Here is an 18,694-nt window from a genome sequence, read left to right on the forward strand (position 1 = left end):
CAATGGAAGATGCTTTCTCCCACTGTCTAATGAAACCAGTCTTTCCTTCCAGAAGAACTTTTCAATAACTTCTCTTGGGGCAGTTGCCTCTCAAGGGGGTACCTGTTCTCCTCAAGACACTCCTGCCCCATTCACCATGCTTTATTGCCTCCAGGACCATAATGAGAATTAAATCCCAGCATAACCATGAGACCCAGCATAATTCTGAGAGAAAATTGCAAGGTCTGCTCTGGGAGATCATCTTGCCAATTTATATAAACAAGGATCTGGCAAGCATGAATTAGATTGAATGCTAAAGAGATTAGGTCAAGGTGAATGAATTGTAAGATTTAATTGGCCAGTGATTCTCAAAATGTGGTCATTGGACCAGCCAGCATCAGCATCACGTGAGAACTTGTAGGAATGCAGATTTCCTAGACTCCATCCTAGACCTAATGAATCAGAAATACTAGGGCATGGGGCCTGGAAATCTGTTTTAACAAATCATCCAGGTGATCTGGTACATGTTAAAATTTGAGAACCATTGGAATATGCTAAATGTATGTATGTGGCCTCTACTAGAATATGAGATTTTAGTATTTTAGGTAGAAAAATTGGGAGTGAGTCAAACAGTTGGCTGGTAAATGAAAGCCTGGACTCAACAGTTTCCTGTAGTTAATGAGTTTAAGATTACAGAATTACCTTGACATAATGTAGAAAAGGAAGCTTGATGGCTTAGAGAAATAAGAATGTTAGATTTAAAATGTGCAATTTGCTCCACACCCTCTCACCTTCCTTACTCCAGAACATCCTGGAGGACACCTCCTTCATTCAAAACATACTAAAATGCAATGAAAACCTCTGTGCTGGCATCCCTAACCTCTGAGGATGGACATGAGAATGTTGCCATGAAAATGAACTCCCTGAGTAGCAGGGCCAAGTGGCTGCTCTTAACTGTCAGAGACAAGGTGGGCACAATTATCCCAATATCCTGATTAATAATAATACCTTATTATTAAGAATAATATATTTTATTATTATTAATAATATCTTATTAGACACAGTTTACAGAGTGGTAATCAGAGTGTTTTGACCAACATGGACATGTGCCAGTGACTAATTGATCACAAGGTCACTGGCAATTAAATATATGGGCAATCTTGTAAGGTGTTTCTTGACTTATATAAAATAAAAACCAATTTAAGTTGTCAGTGAGAATTAGCCTCATACCCAGTTCCCAATTCACAGATCTGAAGTCCTTTAATTAAGGAGCAGACCAGGTCCCTTTGAGGAAGAATGTAGCCTGAAATATGGCCACAAATGGCATCCATGGCTTTTCCAGATTAACCTATGGTCATTTACCAGGATGATTTTTACTGGGGAAAGGAAATCCCCAGTCCGTCTAGGGGTTTTTAGATAGTGAATTTGAGATAATGCTAGTCCTTAGGAGACAAAACACTATTATGGCCCAGTGGTCAGAGTATGGACTTAACAGAGGTCAAGTGATAAATGAAGTCTTGACTTCATTTAATCTGACAATGGATTCAATAAGTCCACAGACCCATCCTGTAGTTATTTCCACAGTTTCTGAATATATTAAAAAATAGACATTTTTATCGGCTGAGGCATCAACTTAGAAACAACAACTGGTGAGTTTAGGTTGCTATGCTATAGAATGTAGTATATGCCTTAAACTAACATTAGATATATAGTGCCCTTTTAGCCAGAATGCAGAGATGCCAGAATCAAAGAATGGAGGTGGGAGTTACCTGTCTTAGTATCTCATATTTCAATTAAATATTCAGAAGATTTAGAAATCCTAATTTCCAAGGTAGAACAATTTCTGCCAGGAAACATAGTCATTGTTCCATTAAATTAAGAGCTGAGTCAATCTTTTGGCTATTTTGGGGCTTCTCATGCTGAAAAACATGCTGAAAAACCAACAGGAAGATCTTACTCTATTGGCTAAGGTAATTGCTATGTGGAAATTGGGTTACTGTGATACAGTAGAGGCAAGAAAAACACGTGTGGAACTCGGGGGTTTCACTGAGGAACTTCTTACTGTTCCATAAGAATGGTCCGTGGGAAACTGTGAAATCTCAATAAAGTCAGCACCACTAAGAATTTTAAATTGTGGAAATAAAGGTTTAGGTCACCCTTCCAGGTAAATAACCCCAATCAGAAAAATACATGGAACAAGTGATGGATATAATTTTAGGTCTCATGACCAGCTACAAAAGCAGATATTATAGTGGCTGTATCTTATGTTAATTTCATTTCCCCCCTTTTTCTGCTACTGAATATAAAAAGTTCTAATGGGAGGTTAATTATAATTTAAGTTTCAGGAAGGGGCATGAATGAACTGAAATCACTCCATATTTATGGAATAGCTGATGTCACTTTTGTGTGAGGGGTAAGAGTTTTTTCATGTGATGGAGAGGCAAAAATTAATGCTATGAGGCAAAAATTGTAAACTAAGCTGTTTATGCGCTGTCCCGCCCCCCTTCCCATCTATTATGGCATAACAAATTACTTTCCAAACCTAGCATCTATTTTTTGTTGTTGTTGTTGTTTTTGCGGTACGTGGGCCTCTCACTGTTGTGGCCTCTCCCGTTGCGGAGCACAGGTTCCGGACGCGCAGGCTCAGCAGCCATGGCTCACGGGCCTAGCCGCTCCACGGCATGTGCGATCTTCCCGGACCAGGGCATGAACCTGTGTCCCCTGCATCGGCAGGCGGACTCTCAACCAGTGCGCCACCAGGGAAGCCCTCAAACCTAGCATCTTAAAAGAACAATATTTTATTATCCCATAATTTCTGTGGGTCAGAAATCCAGACATAGCTTAGCTAGATACTCTGACTCAGGTTCTCTCGGAGGGCTGAAGCCCATCTAAAGACTTGTCTTGTAAAGGATCTACTTCCGAGCTCACTCACGTGGCTATTGGCAGGATTCTGTTCCTTAGGGTTGTTGAACTGAGGGCCTCAGTTCCTTTTTGGGCTGGAGACTTTTCTCATTTTTTTGCCATGTGGGACTCTCTATAGGGCAGCTCATAAGATGGCAGCTGGCTTCCCATAGAGTAAGGAAGTGAGAAAGCAAGGAATGGTGTCTAATATGGAAGCCCATGATGGAAGCCAGGATGGAATCATATCATGGAAGTGACTTTTCAACACTTTTATCATATTCTATTCATCAGAAGTATACGACTTTTCCAGCCTCACTTCAGGGGGAGGATACACAAGGGAATGAATACCAGGAGGCAATGATCATTGGGAGCCACTTGGAGGCTGCTTCTCATACCCTCAATTCATTCTCTGCCTGATTCTGCCCTGATACGGATCTCAGTTGGACTGCATCACTCAGGCTCATACCCGCTGGCTTTCTGTTGGGTTTTACCGATGGCAAGTCCAGGCAGAAGAATAAAAGATGAAAGAGAAATAGAAATATAGTAGAAATATTTCTTTTGCTGCTTTTTTTCTGCTTTCATGCTGTGTTTCTGGCAGTAGCTGTGCTCTTCTGCCTCATAATTCTGCTCGCCTAGCTCCAGACTTCACTAGGTGCTGGTAACACCATTTCCTCCTCTTCCCTCTTCAGGCTTAGGAATGATTTAGGCTTTCCGCAATTGCCAGTCCCTGAATACCTCAACATCTCCTGCTGATTCTTTAATTCCTCACACACATCTACAAATGTTTCTTGCATTAAATTCTTTGGTTTCCCTAATAGCACCTTGAATTATACACATTTCTTAAGGGAAGAGATTATGTATTATTATTTCTTTAGTCCTAATGCCTAACATGGTAAGCATTTAATCAGTGTTGGATGATTAAGTGGATGGGTGGGTGGGTAGATGGGTGAACCTAGTTTGAGTAATACGAAAGAAAGGAAAGATAAAATATTATAAATTATACAAAAATTCTTCACTGACACAGAGACATTAGGCATTAGACATGTTTTGTCTGAGACGAAACAGAGAAAAGAATTAAATCTCTAGTGAAAAATGGCAATTTTAAAGAAGTAATTTTCTTTTGATAGAGAAGGGAAAAAAGAAACTTATTTAAGTCAAGCCAACAAGTCCACAGTAGTGTAAGAGGAGATTTTTCAGAGGGTTACCCAGTTTATGAAAGCAAAATGCATACTGAATTGGCTTAATATTAAATAGCCATAACCAAAGGGTGTGGTTATTTTTATACCATCTCTAAACAATTAAGTTTGTTCCAGCTATGTGTGTCATGAAAAAACTTTTGTCAGTGATGTTTAAATTTATGTTAATGATCAAGGGAAATTAAGCTGATGTTTGAAAGTATTTGAGTTTTAGGCATAAAATGCTCCACATAAAATAAACCATACTGTGTTCTAAATATTAATGTACAATTAGTAAAGAACTCTGACCCTTTGAAGAAAGACAACTAAAAGTATTTACTGTTAGATAACTTCATTCTGCAAGATGTAATATTGTAGAAATATGGCATTTTCACAATTTACTTTGTCAGGGCAAGGTACCATATTCTCTGAGATTTTGTCTTCTATCATTTTGCCACCATAGTAAGAAATGACCTTAGTGTTCTGGGTTAGAATTGCCCTGTCAGTATAAGGCAAATTCTAAGGACCATCTGTTTTCTCTCTGTAAAGTGTGTTATAGCAGCCTTGCAAATAATTTTCAAAAATTGACTTGTTCATTGTTTTCCCTACCTGCCCTCACCTCAGGAGAAATATATTTGAACAGTAAATTCATAGTCTTTATTACTTCTGAAGCCCCCATGGTTACTTGCAATGGACAAGTGAATAAGGGAATATTTGCAAGACTGGTATAGAGACTATGAGGAAGAGTAGAGTTTATAGGTAGAATCCATTCGACTCAAAAGCATTTTATTAGTGAGAAATTTATTTTTTAATGTATTTTTATACAGCCCAACTACCTATATAATTTATGTTTTAAAAAATCTCTAGGCGTACCTTTTCTTGTCTTAATTGGCACTTTTATTGGCATAGCGTTGACAACAGTCCTCATTAATACAACATTCATCGCACTTAAGGAAACCTAAGATGGTGTGCTGCAGGGGGTAAAAATATCTCAAACAACTCTGCACCTTCTTCCCAACATTTGCAATCAGTATAATCAAAGAGTTGAGAGAAATTAATAAAGTGACAGAAACCAATCATGTTCAAAAAGGAACTCTAACACTAAAAGCCTCAACTTCTTAATTATATCCTCTCTTCCATTTCAAGCACACACATGCACAGACCTACATATATCTTAATATCAGCATATTCAAAAATATACTCACTTTTTCAGGCTTGAACTACCTTACAGATCCCCAGAGAGGTGCAAGGTCTAGGAAATTGTTCAGTTAATAGAGAACCAAGAATTCTTTTAACTAAAAATATTTGTAATCAACCTCCCAAGTGGTTAATAAAACATGTGACTGAATGTGAAGCAGGCCAAAGAAAAAAGTGACAAATCCATTTATTTCTTAAAAATCAAAACATTATATTGAGAAATCTGTTACTCACTCACCTGCCAAGTTCTAAGATTAGAAATCTTTGTTTTCACTGCAACAGTTGATGCTACTGCAAACTGCTAAGTCACTTGAGGAACCTTCTCCCTGTTCTATTTCAGATGTTTCTTCTTCAGTAACTTTTTAATTAAAAAGCTTTACAGAGAACCCTAAACTTAGATTCATAAGAGCAATGCTTTTAGATTTTCCCCCTCTCTTATGTGTGTATATATGTCTATAATTCTCCAGATTTATTAAAATAAGTGCTGTCCTACAGGCCGAAATAAAGCTACAAATGCAACATCTGTCTCATTTCTCTAATTATCTCATGGATATCTACCAATGTATTAATTAACTTCTAAATTTCATGACTCTGTCGACCATACAGTTCCTTCTCTCAGTATCATCTGCTCTCAGTATTGTTCATAGTTTTAAAAATTAAATCAACCTTTTTCTATAGGTTTCATTTGAGTATGACTTGACCAATCACTATAGAGCTATTTAGTCCACCATTTTATTAAGACACTACGTCTTCATGCATAATAGTATCATGGTATATTTGTTCCTTTGTTTGCAATAGAGAGAAATGTAATAAACCACTAATAGTATCATGGGTTAAGAGATGCTAAAAGGCCAGAATCTACTGTAAACCATTCTTCTTCCTACATGGTGTGGTGTATGAAACTCTCACCATTAGTGTCACTGTTTTTAGTTAAGTTGAATAGGTCACGACAATTATATAATCTAATAATGTTACAAGGAAGTACTCTAATATCACAACAATAACAGGCTTGATGTAACTTGAAACCTATCTAAACAAAATAAAACCCATAATCCTTGCCAGTGGGTTTGGGACCAAACTTAACTTTTCACTGAGTCTTCAGATTCTACAAGTTTTCCACGATTTAAGATGGATTCTTCAAAACTCCAGAAAAAAAAAAAAAAAAGAATCTTCTTTTTCCCCACACACTATTACATAGCTAAGGTTTAGAGAAAGCTCCAAAAGTTGAGGAATGTGTGTAAAAGATCTTGAACGACAGAGCTGTTTTTGTTCACTCTCCGTCCTTTGCTACAAAGAAAAACAAGAACATGGGTGACCTATAAGGATAAGGGAAACAGATTTCCATCTGTAAGCCTATAAGGGGCCATTGAAAACAAGAGTATGAAAAGAAGTTTTAAAAGTTATAAGGAACACATTCAGAGAAGAGCTTCAAATGAAAACAAGCAATTAATGAGGTGGGTAACAACAGGAATTGAGCATATGCCAAGGCCTGCCCCCTATCTCATGCCTCTTTGGTGAGAGAAATTGCTTTTTTCCCCTTTACTATGTAACCCTATCCTGAACTTTATGACCTTTAGAAGAAAGAAAGATACTCAGGAAATAAAATTAGGATTATCATTGCTGGTAGCAAAATGAGAGACTAGTGGGTTTATTGTTTAGAAACCATTCTCAGAAAGAATACCAAAGCAAGGAAATTAACATTTGTCTGAAAATGATACAAAGAGCACATTGTGGCTGCAAGTCTATAAACTGCATAGTGTTCTAGGATAACTACATGGGCAATATGAAATGATAGTTTAAGGAGTTTGCTTATATATGCAGATACTTAATCTGGATAATTTAAAGAAGTAGTTGTGACCTTGGGCAAATTTGATAATCTCTCTTTGTGTGCCTCAGTTTCCCCATCCTTAAAATAGAAATAACAAAGAACCCATCTCATAATTTATTTTGTTACTACTAACCTATATAATATATTTAAAATATTTAGAGCTGTGCCTGACACAAAGTAAGCACTCAGTAAGTATTACTACTCTGCTATTAAAAGCATAGACTTTTGTTAAAATATCTGAAAAAATACTTCAGTTCTCCAGTATACCTTAAAAAGAGGTTTTGTATGAATGCCTGTAATAGGCTGAATAATATCCCCCCAAAGAGATCCAGGTAAATCCTAATCTCTGGAACCTGTGAATGTTACTTTATATGGCAAAAGCATCTTTGCTGATATGATTACATTAAGGATCTTGAGGTAGTGAGACTTTCCTGAATTATCTGGGTGGGCTTTAAATGTAACCACAAGTGTCCTTATAAAAGAGAGGCAGAGGGAGACCTGCATACAGAAGAAGGCCATGTGATGCCTATAGCAAAATGATTACTTTGCTGGCTTCGAAGATAGAGGAAGGAGCCACAAGCCAAGGAATGTAAGGAATGCATCTCTTGAAGCAGGAAAAGGCAAGGAAACAGATTCCCCCCTAGAGTCTCCAGAAGGAGCAAGTCCCTCCTGACATCCTGATTTTAGCCCAGTGAAACTGATTTTAGACATCTGTACTCTAGAACTGTAAAAGAATAAATTTCCATTAAGTCACTAAGTTTGGGGTAATTTGTTACATCAGCAACAGGAAACTAATGTAATGTCACACATGTTAATTAATTAAATTAGCCATGTGCTATGGCGTGAAATGGTTATGGGAAAGTATTATTATCTGGTTTACGTAGTCAAAATAGGGATCTGTTTGCTTAAATTTTACAAACTGATAAGGTTTCTCCACCATCCCAGTGCTCAAAACAGATTTACTGCTCCATTCTCAGGCAGTGAGTGGAGACTTGAATTCAGACAGCGCTATGGGCATTTAGTGGGAGACCATTTTAGCTTTCTTTCTATGCTTAATTTACCACTTCAGACACGCACACTTTAATTTGCTAAGCTGAGGTAAGATGATACTACTTTTTAGGTAGCTGTCTTAAATACAAACATAGAGACCTGCCACATTTTACAAAGCAAAAAGTGGATGGATCAGGCAGGGAAACTCTTGGTGTTGTGGAAAAATACTGGCTTTGGAGCCAGGGAAATCCAAGTTTGAATCCTAGATCTACTATAAACTTTGAGACCTTTATCCTCTTTGGATTACAATTTCCTCCGGCATAAAATAAGAATTTTTTAAAAGGGCCATTTGTGATAAAAAATGGTCTTATTTTATTTATAACCACGTGCTCCAAGTCCACATTGTCTTTAGAATCAGGAATTCTAGTCCTTTTTCCAGAGTCTCCCCTCATCAAATGTTTCTGAGAATTTGTCTCCACTCACTGCCTGAGAATGGAGCAGCAAATCAGATGGTGCCTCTAGCTGGATTTCAACACTGCTGGCCCCTTATAAAATGTTGGTATCTGCTGGTCCCAGAGGCCCTGGTGCTATCTCCGCTGCCTGCAATACTTCTGAGGCAGGCTGCAACATGCTCTGGTGCCCTCTGAGCATATCTACACTGGGTCTTCAAGAAAAAAAAAATGACAAGAATGGATTCTTGAGGTGAATGGCCAGGCAGAAGGTGAAAGATGTCCTTCTTTCCATGTTACACTTAGTCAGGGTGTGTTCCATAGCAGATAGCTGGCCACAAAGAGGCATCCTGAAGATTTTATGTTTTTAAGCTCGTTTGATTCTCCCACACGATTATTTTCCCCTGGGCATTATCGCCAGTACTGAATTTGATGAATCCAGAAGGATAGTGCCAAGTAAAATTTAGATAAACCCACAGTTGACAAATCCAAGTATTAATTGGGAGATGTCAGCTCTATTTAGAAGAGCTTCTTAATCTCTTGTAGATTATATCAAGAAAGAACTGTGACCTTCTAAGAACTATCCAACAGTGTCACTAAGACACAGCGCTTGGCCTAGATCAGAAATGTAATCTCAATGCTCCTCTCAGCATAAAATAGAATTCACCAAATTTACAGACGTTTTCCTTAGAACCTACCACACTGCAGATTCTTTAGAAATCATGCCATCCTTATGAGCCCAGAAGCTACAAACCAGTAAACGGTCTTAGAAAACATTTGGTTACCAGAAAACAATGGTTTATCTTGACCTGTGACAAAATTTGCACATGACTTATTCACTGAGTCAAGCATCTCACTGTGGACCAGCCAAATCATTCATTTGATGGTAAATGATTGTCCATCTAAACCTGTTAATTAAAATATACAGCATTAGATTTTTTTTTTCCATTAGAGAACATCTCTATTGCCTACTGATTGGTCAAATAGAAACAATACCCCAGTTCTTAAATTTTGGAGATGACACACTCCTTCCCATGACAGTGAATGTATGCAAAGCCCACAAAATGTGGTGTATAAGAAATATCAAGAGGCTTTTGTGGTCTGTGGACCCCAGGTTAAAAACTATTGAGACACAAAGAATTTCAAATATGAAGCAAGATTTTCAGACATTTGTGTGACAACACAGAGCTTAGGGCATCAAATAGGATTTTTGTTGATAACATAACACTGAGCTGATAATAATTAGTTGTATTGTGTGTCTTTAATGCATTTGGGTGGTAGAATTGGACAAAATAAATATATTTGATTTGGTGTTGCAAATAGATTTTTATTAAAATTTTCTGTTTATATAGGATAGCATATTAGTTGTCTAGGGCTGTCTTAAGAAAATACCACAGACTGGGTGGCTTAAACAACAGAAATTTATTTTCTCACTGTTATGGAGGCTGGAAGTCCAAGATCAAGGTGCCTGCAGGGTTGGTTTCTTCTGATGTCTCTCTTTGGTTTGCAGATAGCTGCCTTTTTGTAGCCTCTTCTTATGATTGTCCCTCTGTGGGTTCACACTCCTAGTGTCTTTTCATACGTCCAAATTTTTTCTTCTTAGGACACTAGTCAGATTGGATTAGGATCCACCATGTGACCTCATTTAATCTTTATGACTTCTTTAAAGGCCCTATTTCCCATACAGTCACATTCCTAGGTATGGGGGGGTGGGGGGATGGGGGAGGTAGGGCTTCGACATATGAATTTAGGGAGAGATATAGTTCAGGCTGTAACACGTAGTATATGAATTTACTTGCCTTTATTTGCCCCTAAAAGTGTTATTTCAAATTCCAAATTTTCATACTTGAATTATCCTTTAGAAACATTACATTGTATAGAAATTGCACCTCATTTTCTTATGTTAACCTGATGTCAATAAAACTGGCAATGGTTAATTTGTGGCCCAAAGAAAACAACCACAGACAAAAGGCTTTATAAAGAGAAAATAGTAATAACTGTAGTTTGAAGAGCTTTTCTTGGTCTTAAATGTCATCATGGAATAAGTAATGTAAATAATTAATATGTAGTTTTGAAAAGATTTATAATATTTGTTTAATTGTCATGTTTGCTTTCAATGTAGAAGAATTGGTGTACAAGTTATTCTTGGCAACGGAAAGACTATACAAATTATATTTTAATTCTCACCACACTACTGAGTTTGCTATGTTACAAACATATCAATAATATATTTGCAAATCTGCCAGCTGAGGTTGGAAATTGCAAGGGAGAAAGTATTGGTGGGTTTATATTACAATAGGCTAAAAGAGCAAACATTAGACATTTATTTAGAAATAGTACACTTATTGTTAACTTTCACTGTTAAACTAAACTTCCCAAATAAAATATCTTATATTGATGTGCATGCAGAAATGACAAAAGGTGAATACAAAGAGGTAAAAATTATACAGCTGAAGCATGGACACAAATCCAAAGCAAATGAAATTAATATTGTATATTAAAATGGTAAATATTTAGGCAATAAATCTTACAATATCAAGGTTATCAGTAGGTCAACTTCCACATTTGTGAAAAAGGCATCAAAAAGAGAACAGTCTACTTAGTCCTTCTCCCTTACCAAAAGTCTTTTTTACAAAGAGGAAATCAGTATTTTGTGAGAATTGGATCTTTTTTTTTCATTTTCCAATGAGCAATCAGTTTTAAGTAATATTAAAGGCATTTGAACCCAGAAAATATGTAAAATATAAACAAAATTTTGACCCTATTGCATGGTGCGTCAGATGAACAACAGAAATAATTGCTGTCAGTTTGTGCTTTTTTGACCAATAATTCTCTGTATTTCCTACAAGTAACTTGAGTGATGCAAATGACCTTATTTTTACAGCATGCTTTTATTAAATAGTTTATTATTTTGGCAGACTAATAAAGATTTTGGTATTTGCTTTTATTTGCAATAATATTACCACCACATAAAAAAGGATTTTATGTTCTTTTTGAGGAACAAGGAGGATAAAAGTGGTGATGGATAGCGCAACTGAGGCATCAGCAATGAGCTGGAAATGAGACACATAAATATGAAAGCAGAGCTAAGAAAATAGAACTGCACCCTTGGCCTTTCTTAAAAGAACATGCACACTTCATGGTTCATTCACACTGTTACAGAAACTCCTTTTGTTTCCAGTGAATCAGGGAATACATGTGAAGTCTGAAACACTATTCTTACTCATAGCTGACTGACTTCTTCTATTTAATTAGACTCATTCTGGGGAAATATTTCCAAGCTTTCTGAGGATGTTTAGATTTGAGGGAAAAAAATAATCAATTGACTAAAAAGTTGGTGGCTGGAGGGACGGAAGGGGAATCAAAACAGATTTACTATTTTTATCATTAATTAGCACAGTGCACAGAAATGAAAGCATTCCACACTGTAGCATCTTAGAGTCAATAGAGCAATTGTGTAGTATTTAAGCATATTCGATGTAGGTGGCTAGGCAATTGAATGTATCATTAAGGACAAATAATATTATATACATATATATAAACATTGGGTAGCCCACATTAGATGGAGGCTTTGGGAATTATAGCATTATATCTTGCCAGTGATGGTACGCGTTTATTCAAAAATTATAATTGTTTTTGTGTTGCATATTTTCTGACAATGTCAGTATGTAAATTTTACATGTCAAATATTATATATTTATTGTCACCAGAGTATGTTTAGTATTAATTTTATCTTTTTCCGTTAATAACATGTTTCCTTGTAGCAGCATTTAATTGTTACCATGAATGAAAGCAGATTGTGATGAAGAAATGAAGGGAAGGTAAATCTTTTATTCAGGGCTAGAACCTGAATTGGCAGCTCTTAGCTCAGTAATATTCAAACGTGGAACTATTTTTCTTTGCACATGAAAGTGCAGCCAATAGACGAAAGTAGGAAGAAGTAATATGTCGTGAGCTGAGAAATCCACTGCTTTCATTATTGACATAATTCTTCAGATCTTACAGAGGGAGAGAGCTCTACCATTTGGACTCTTGCTGCAAAGACTTACAATAGACATGATTCTGACAAGAGGTTGGTGGTAGCTGAACAGACTTAACAATTAATGGTATGCCAAGGCTGAGTTCAGAGAATTGCTTTACCCAATGCCAATCATTCATTCCTGGCAGTAGCACTTCACATCTTTCCTGGGATGCCGTCCAACTACAGTGGCATCTAAAATATATCGAGCAGTGTTACAGTTGGAGGTGAAATTGAAACTTGCGCCAAACAGAAGTGACAAATTCACATGGCTGAGTGTTGCCTAGCAATCAGGTCCAAGGGGGATGTGGCAATTCTGCGTTTACCCATAGGAGTGTGTAAAGGGGGAAAGAAGTATTTACATTAGAGCTTAGGTGGTCTGATGAGTAGAGCCAGGTGTATGAGAGACTTCATTTCACTTCCAGAGTGTTAGGAGGTAGGAATTGAAGTGGCATAGGGAAAGGAGGGCAGCAGCTGAAGTTGGTAGGATAAGCAGCTTTCAAGTCGGAGGTTCTCAGCAATTAACCTGGGGGAGGGGGAGAGCAGCAAGATGCCAAGATGCCAGACTTGCTTCAGAAATTCATGGCAATTGGCCATCCTGCTGCCTTTTGACTGCAGGCCTCTGATGCACCTCTGTTCAGCTGACACTTGGCAGCTGGGTGGCCCCAGGGTAAAGCGAGCAAATGGTGGCCTTCTCGTCCCAGAAATCCACCTGGGAGCAAAGCTCCCGCTGGGCAGCCAGACTCAAGAGGTTAGTGGAAGGAATGGAACACTCAAACTGAAATTCTAACCTTGTGCCCTCATTTACTGTTTCTTTTGAGGGTTTCCCATTCCAACTATTTTTTATTGGTCTTTTCTTCATCTTGGAGAATGCTACTCAAACTCCCCCTACCCTATACTCTATAGTACAAAGTGACTGTCAGAATCAACGATCAACCTACGAAACAGCAAGTGGATACAACAAAATACCAACTCTGGGGAAAGAGACACAGTGCTTGCCCTATAAAATTTTCTCAGGTCACAACCTGAGAAATTTTGTGCAAATAATTTTGTCTTGGGTTTTCCACCCCTCCTTATTTGGAAGAAGAATAAAACTGGAAATTTGTAGTGTAGATTTAACTGTTTAGTGGAGGAACTCATGGAGGTATTACAGCCACCACACCGTAGATGGTTTTCTTCTTTGCCTACTTTTTTGTTGTTCTCTTTCTTTTGAACTGTTAGGACCTCATTAACTTGATGAGTCGAGACTTCACGGCCCTGTGTGAGAGAAGAGCCCAATCTAGACTGAGACGGTGGACATTGTCATTCCCCCGTGTGGTGCTCACTAATCCATAGACTTACTCTTAATGAATCTCAGGCCTGAGTGAGTGCCCATTCCCAGTGTTGCAAAGCTTCAATACTATGTCTAGGGTGTTTGGCTAAATTTGTATGTAATCTGTTGTTTTCTCAAGGAGACTACAACTTCTAAGGGCAGGAACTTCTAAGTAGGGTCAGATAAGATAAAAAGGTGACAATGTAAAGTGCTATGTAATTGTAAGGTATTTTTGTTATTTCTATTATGTGTGGTATGCTGCTCATTTCACAATAGATGTTTAATAAATGCTGGTGGATCAATGGACAGACTAGATTCATGGATGAATTGATAATGACTGATGAATGTATAAAACCACACATACATTTAGGAGATTCAATAGATCATAAAGCTGGCTAATAATAATAACAACAACTAAATTTAGGGACTGCTCATTTTATGTCAGCCTAAATTCTTTACATTAATTAACTCATTTAATTCTCACAACAACAATATGAGGTAGATATTATGATTCTCATTTAAAATGAGAGGGTTGTTGCACAGAAAGGTTAATCAGTTTTCCCAAATTGTTAGTAAGTGAGGAGAACTTCTTTCTAATTGGACTTCAGAAGTAACCTCCATTAATGGTATTAATTACCCATATATATTAAACTTTGGATCTATTCTATTTTATTTCTTTAAGCATGAAAAGCTAAAGCAGAATGCAGTCAGTATACTCTTGTGGTAGGCAGAATAGGACACTTCAAAAATTACCATATCCAAATCCCTGGGTCCCCTGAATATATTAAGTTACATGGCAAAAGGGAATTAAGGTTGCAGATGGGATTATGGTTGCCTATCAGATGACCTGGATCTAGGGAGAGGTTATCCTCGATTAATCAGGCGGGTCCTATGTAATCACAAGAAAATACAGAAATATGAAGAGAGAGGCAGAAGAGTCAGTGTCAGAGGAATGCACTGAGGGAAAGACTTGACCACCATTATTATCTTTGAAGATGGAAGGGGACCATGATCCAAGGAATGCATATAGTCTCTAGAAGAGGGAAAAGGCAAGAAAATGGACTTTCCTCTGGGCCCTGCCCATACCTTGATTTTAACACAGTGAGACCCATTCTAGACTTCTGACCTCCAAAACTGTAGGGTAATAAATTCATGTTGTTTGAAGTCATTAGGTTCGTGGTAATTTGGTACAGCAGAAACAGGAGACTGATACAGCTTTCAAATTCCAAGATTACAGAATGAATTTTGATTTCTCACTAATCCAATGCTGGAGTTTATTGACATAACTTCAAGAGTCAAAAATTGGAAGTCTCGGCCTGATTTAGATTCATTATTAGTCTTATTTTCATTAGAACTATGTATGAGGAAAATCTCTCGACATAATCTATAATTTCTGAACACTTTTTCTCTAAAACAAGCAATGTCTATTTTTATTCCATTTTAAGTATATTATGATCGTTAAAATTATAGACATAGGCACCCAAAATTACCTGGAAAAGAGAGACACCAAGTTCCATGGTCTACGATTTAACCTTTTCTGCCCTGTTACTTCACTTTCCTTGCTCTTTGTCTCTCCTCTTCTTTCCCATCTTCCTTCACCTGTCCTTTGTTTAACTCTCAAAACAATGATCTCCTCAAACATGATACTTCTCTGGCTAAAGATCCATTAAGAATGCATCCCTTTTTTAAAGCCTCAGTATCCTAATATTTCTATTTCTCTTCTTTTCCCCTTTAGTAATAGTAGTATTAATAATGATAATAGAGGGAATCCATTAAGCACTTCCTATGTGCTAATATTGTGATAAATGCTTTACATACATTGTATCATTTAATCCTCATAAAAAATAAGAGGTAAGTACTCTTATTATTTCTGTCTTTCAGATAAGAAAAGGGAGGCATAAAGAGGGTTAGAAACTTGCCCTAATTCCGTTAGCTCAAAAGTGGAAGAGCTGGGATTCAAATCCAGAGAAGTGTCCACTTCAGGTGAGTGATCTTAACCTCACATTCTGCTGCCTTCTGGTTTAGTTTCTCCCTGGAAGCAGCTACTAGACTGCCTCCTATGCAAAAAGTACCTGAATTATGCATAGTGCTTAAGATAACAAAAGATAAAAGTGTTAAGTGCTCTGTCCTGAGGAGAGCCCTAGGTGCTTAAGAGATAAGCAGAGTAAAAATGGGGGAAGTTAGAAATCCAGGCCGGTGTTGTGCACGCAAAAGCCAGAGTTATCCACAATGGAAAGTAGACCCTGAGAATATCAATGCAGGGCCCTTGGCTTATTTAGTTTCATATTTTGAGCACTTAGCACCAAGCTCAGTGTACAGTGAGTGTTCCACCAGTGATTTTAAACTTGGGTTTGCTGGACCACCAGGGATGTGATGATAATATTGGAGAATCCATGTGTTTTACAGTCAGTATTCTAAAATGTCAAAGAAAGTGATCCATTTACAATGATAAGACTGCACAGACTGTTTAAAGAGATGAGTTTCTCGGCTGTTGGCTAGGATTCTACCAGTTCACTAAGATTATATCCTGGTTACTTCATGATGACCAGAAGCTTTGATTAACAGATATGTGTAATAAAACAGGAAACCAAATATTGCTTAAAATAAATTTTGTTTGCTAAACAAAGTATATCAAAACATAAGGACTGTGGAGTCTAATGAATTAAAAAGCTTTACTTAATGGTGAAAAATTTGAGAACCGTAATGTGTACTCAAATATTAATTAAAAGTTGAGTGAATAGGTTCAAATTTTGTGTCTCCAAATATCCCCAGTTATAATCTAATGCTTCTATTAACAGGTTAATGAACTACTTCTTGTAGTCATCATACTTTAGTGCTAATTGGCTTATCAGCTGAACTTCTGGGACAGGTGACATGTAGCTGAGATCTGGGCACAGAAGGAATGTGAGTTTTAATCAGAGGGAAGACAAATTTTCTGGAAAGGGCTACATAATTTTATCTAGTAGGAAGTATTAAGGGGCTAATTTCTTTTGGGCTGGGGGGTGTAGGTGTAGAAGAGAGTAACACAAAAGAGAAGAAAAAGTATGGAAAGAAGAGATAATACAGCCAGAGACAAACATTATCTATTACACAATTTGCCTACTCCTGGTACTTTCAACCAAAACAGAAGCAATTAATAAATAATTTCTGGGCCTCTACATTAAAGTACTGTGCCATTCAAAATATGATTCAAGAAAACAAACAAACAAACAAAATATGATTCTTTTTTTTTTTTTAAAGAGACATTTATTCCTTTTCCAAGGGTTACAGTTAAACCAGGTGGAAGAGAATGGTTTTAGCAGTTAGAAAAAAAAAATTACAAATCTGGGGTTTGGCCATTGAAAGTTATTTACAACAATGGGAGGGGAAAAAAACAGCAAGAAGTTGTTTCACATTACATACCTCTCCCCCACCCCAAAGCTTAATACTTGCTTACCAACTCAAAAAAGAGACACAGTTGATTCACAAGCTGGAGGTTTGAACTCGAGTAAGACATTTATAAAAACCTAAACGGGAGCAGTGTCCTCCCTAGCCCAGGGGCCACTAGGCACAGCACAAGAGACTAAAAACTCAACAGGGGAAGGCTGGACACTCAGGGTTTGGGAGTGTAAGCACCCCCAGATCTGGCTCAGGGATTTGGGGAGTAAACAAAACCTACTTGGAAAAGAATTGGGGAAGAAAACCAGCAATTGCCTTCTGCACAGGTGGGGACAGGGAAGGAGGTAGGGACAGGGGCAGGAGCATTTCCCATCACTAACCTAACTTGGGAAACTGCAAGGGACCATCTTCAACTGGCCTTAAGAGGAAGACCAGATGGATGAGTGGAGAATCCACAGGAGGAAGAGGATGAGAGGAAACGTGGCTAGGGGGCAACAGCCCCTTCCTTTCTGGGCGCAGGAAGGCAGCCAGGGCATCAGGTCCAGGCAGTGACCTCACAAGGACAGCACAGTTTTTGCAGCTTAAGATCACCCACCTGCCCCCACCCAGCTACTCATTCTGCCCACCCGCTGGTGTAGGGCCCCTCTCCACCCAGAGGGTGGATGGCTCTGCGCCTGGGGCCCTGCCTCTTCTGTGTCTCCTCCCTTGGAGGCAGCACCAGCCTCTGCCCCTGTGGCCTGGGGCTCCTGGCTCTCAGGGGTGGCGCATGCCTTCCCTTCCCGGGCAGTGCCTTCCTCACTGCAGGCACCGACCCACCCTGCTCCTGCCCTTCCTGTGGGTGAGGAAGCAGACGGATCCCCCAACCCCCCTTCCGATTTCTCCTGAAGGACAGGCCACTCATGGGGGTCTCCTTGGGGGAGACCTCCCCTTTGCCCTCAGCGCCCTGGCTAGGGGGTGCCGGCTCGATGACATCGCCAGTGGCCCCGGCTGCCTCCTCTGTTCCGTTCACGGTGGTGGGGGGGCGGCGACTCTCTTCACCTTTGGGAAATAAGTCTGCAATGCTTTTCACGTGGTCGTTCTCCTGTCCGTTGATCTTAGCGGGGGAAGCGCCTGCTGCCTCCTCCGCGTTCACGTCGCCCGGGGAGACTTGGAGCTCTGGCTGCCCATGGAGGGGGTTGTGCTGGGGGGCGCCCGCAGCCGCCCCGGGCTCGCGCCGCAAGGGATTGTTCGGTCGGGGTGGGCCTGGCCGGCGGAGGGGTGGGGCTCGCGCCTGAGTGGGAGGGGTGTGTGTGGGGGGAACCGAGCTCCACCCCCGCTCAGCGCCAGACCCGCTAGCTGCACGCCAGAATGCCTAAAATGTGATTCTTGTTCTTTGTCCTCAAAGGGAAATGAGATTTCAGCACCGGGCTGGCACTAGGATGAGGAGAGTAGGGCACTTCATTTAAGCATATGAAAATGTATATAGTG

The 18,694-nt window shown here is 38.8% G+C and overlaps 1 pseudogene; it reads right to left on the reverse strand.

Annotated features, from left to right (window-relative positions):
- Positions 1-17,836: 17,836 nt before the first annotated feature.
- On the reverse strand, positions 17,837-18,394 carry LOC136119347 (MARCKS-related protein-like; annotated as a pseudogene).
- Positions 18,395-18,694: the final 300 nt, after the last annotated feature.

This window comes from Phocoena phocoena, chromosome 2, assembly GCF_963924675.1.
Source record: "Phocoena phocoena chromosome 2, mPhoPho1.1, whole genome shotgun sequence".
In the NCBI taxonomy this organism is placed as follows: Eukaryota; Metazoa; Chordata; class Mammalia; order Artiodactyla; family Phocoenidae; genus Phocoena; species Phocoena phocoena.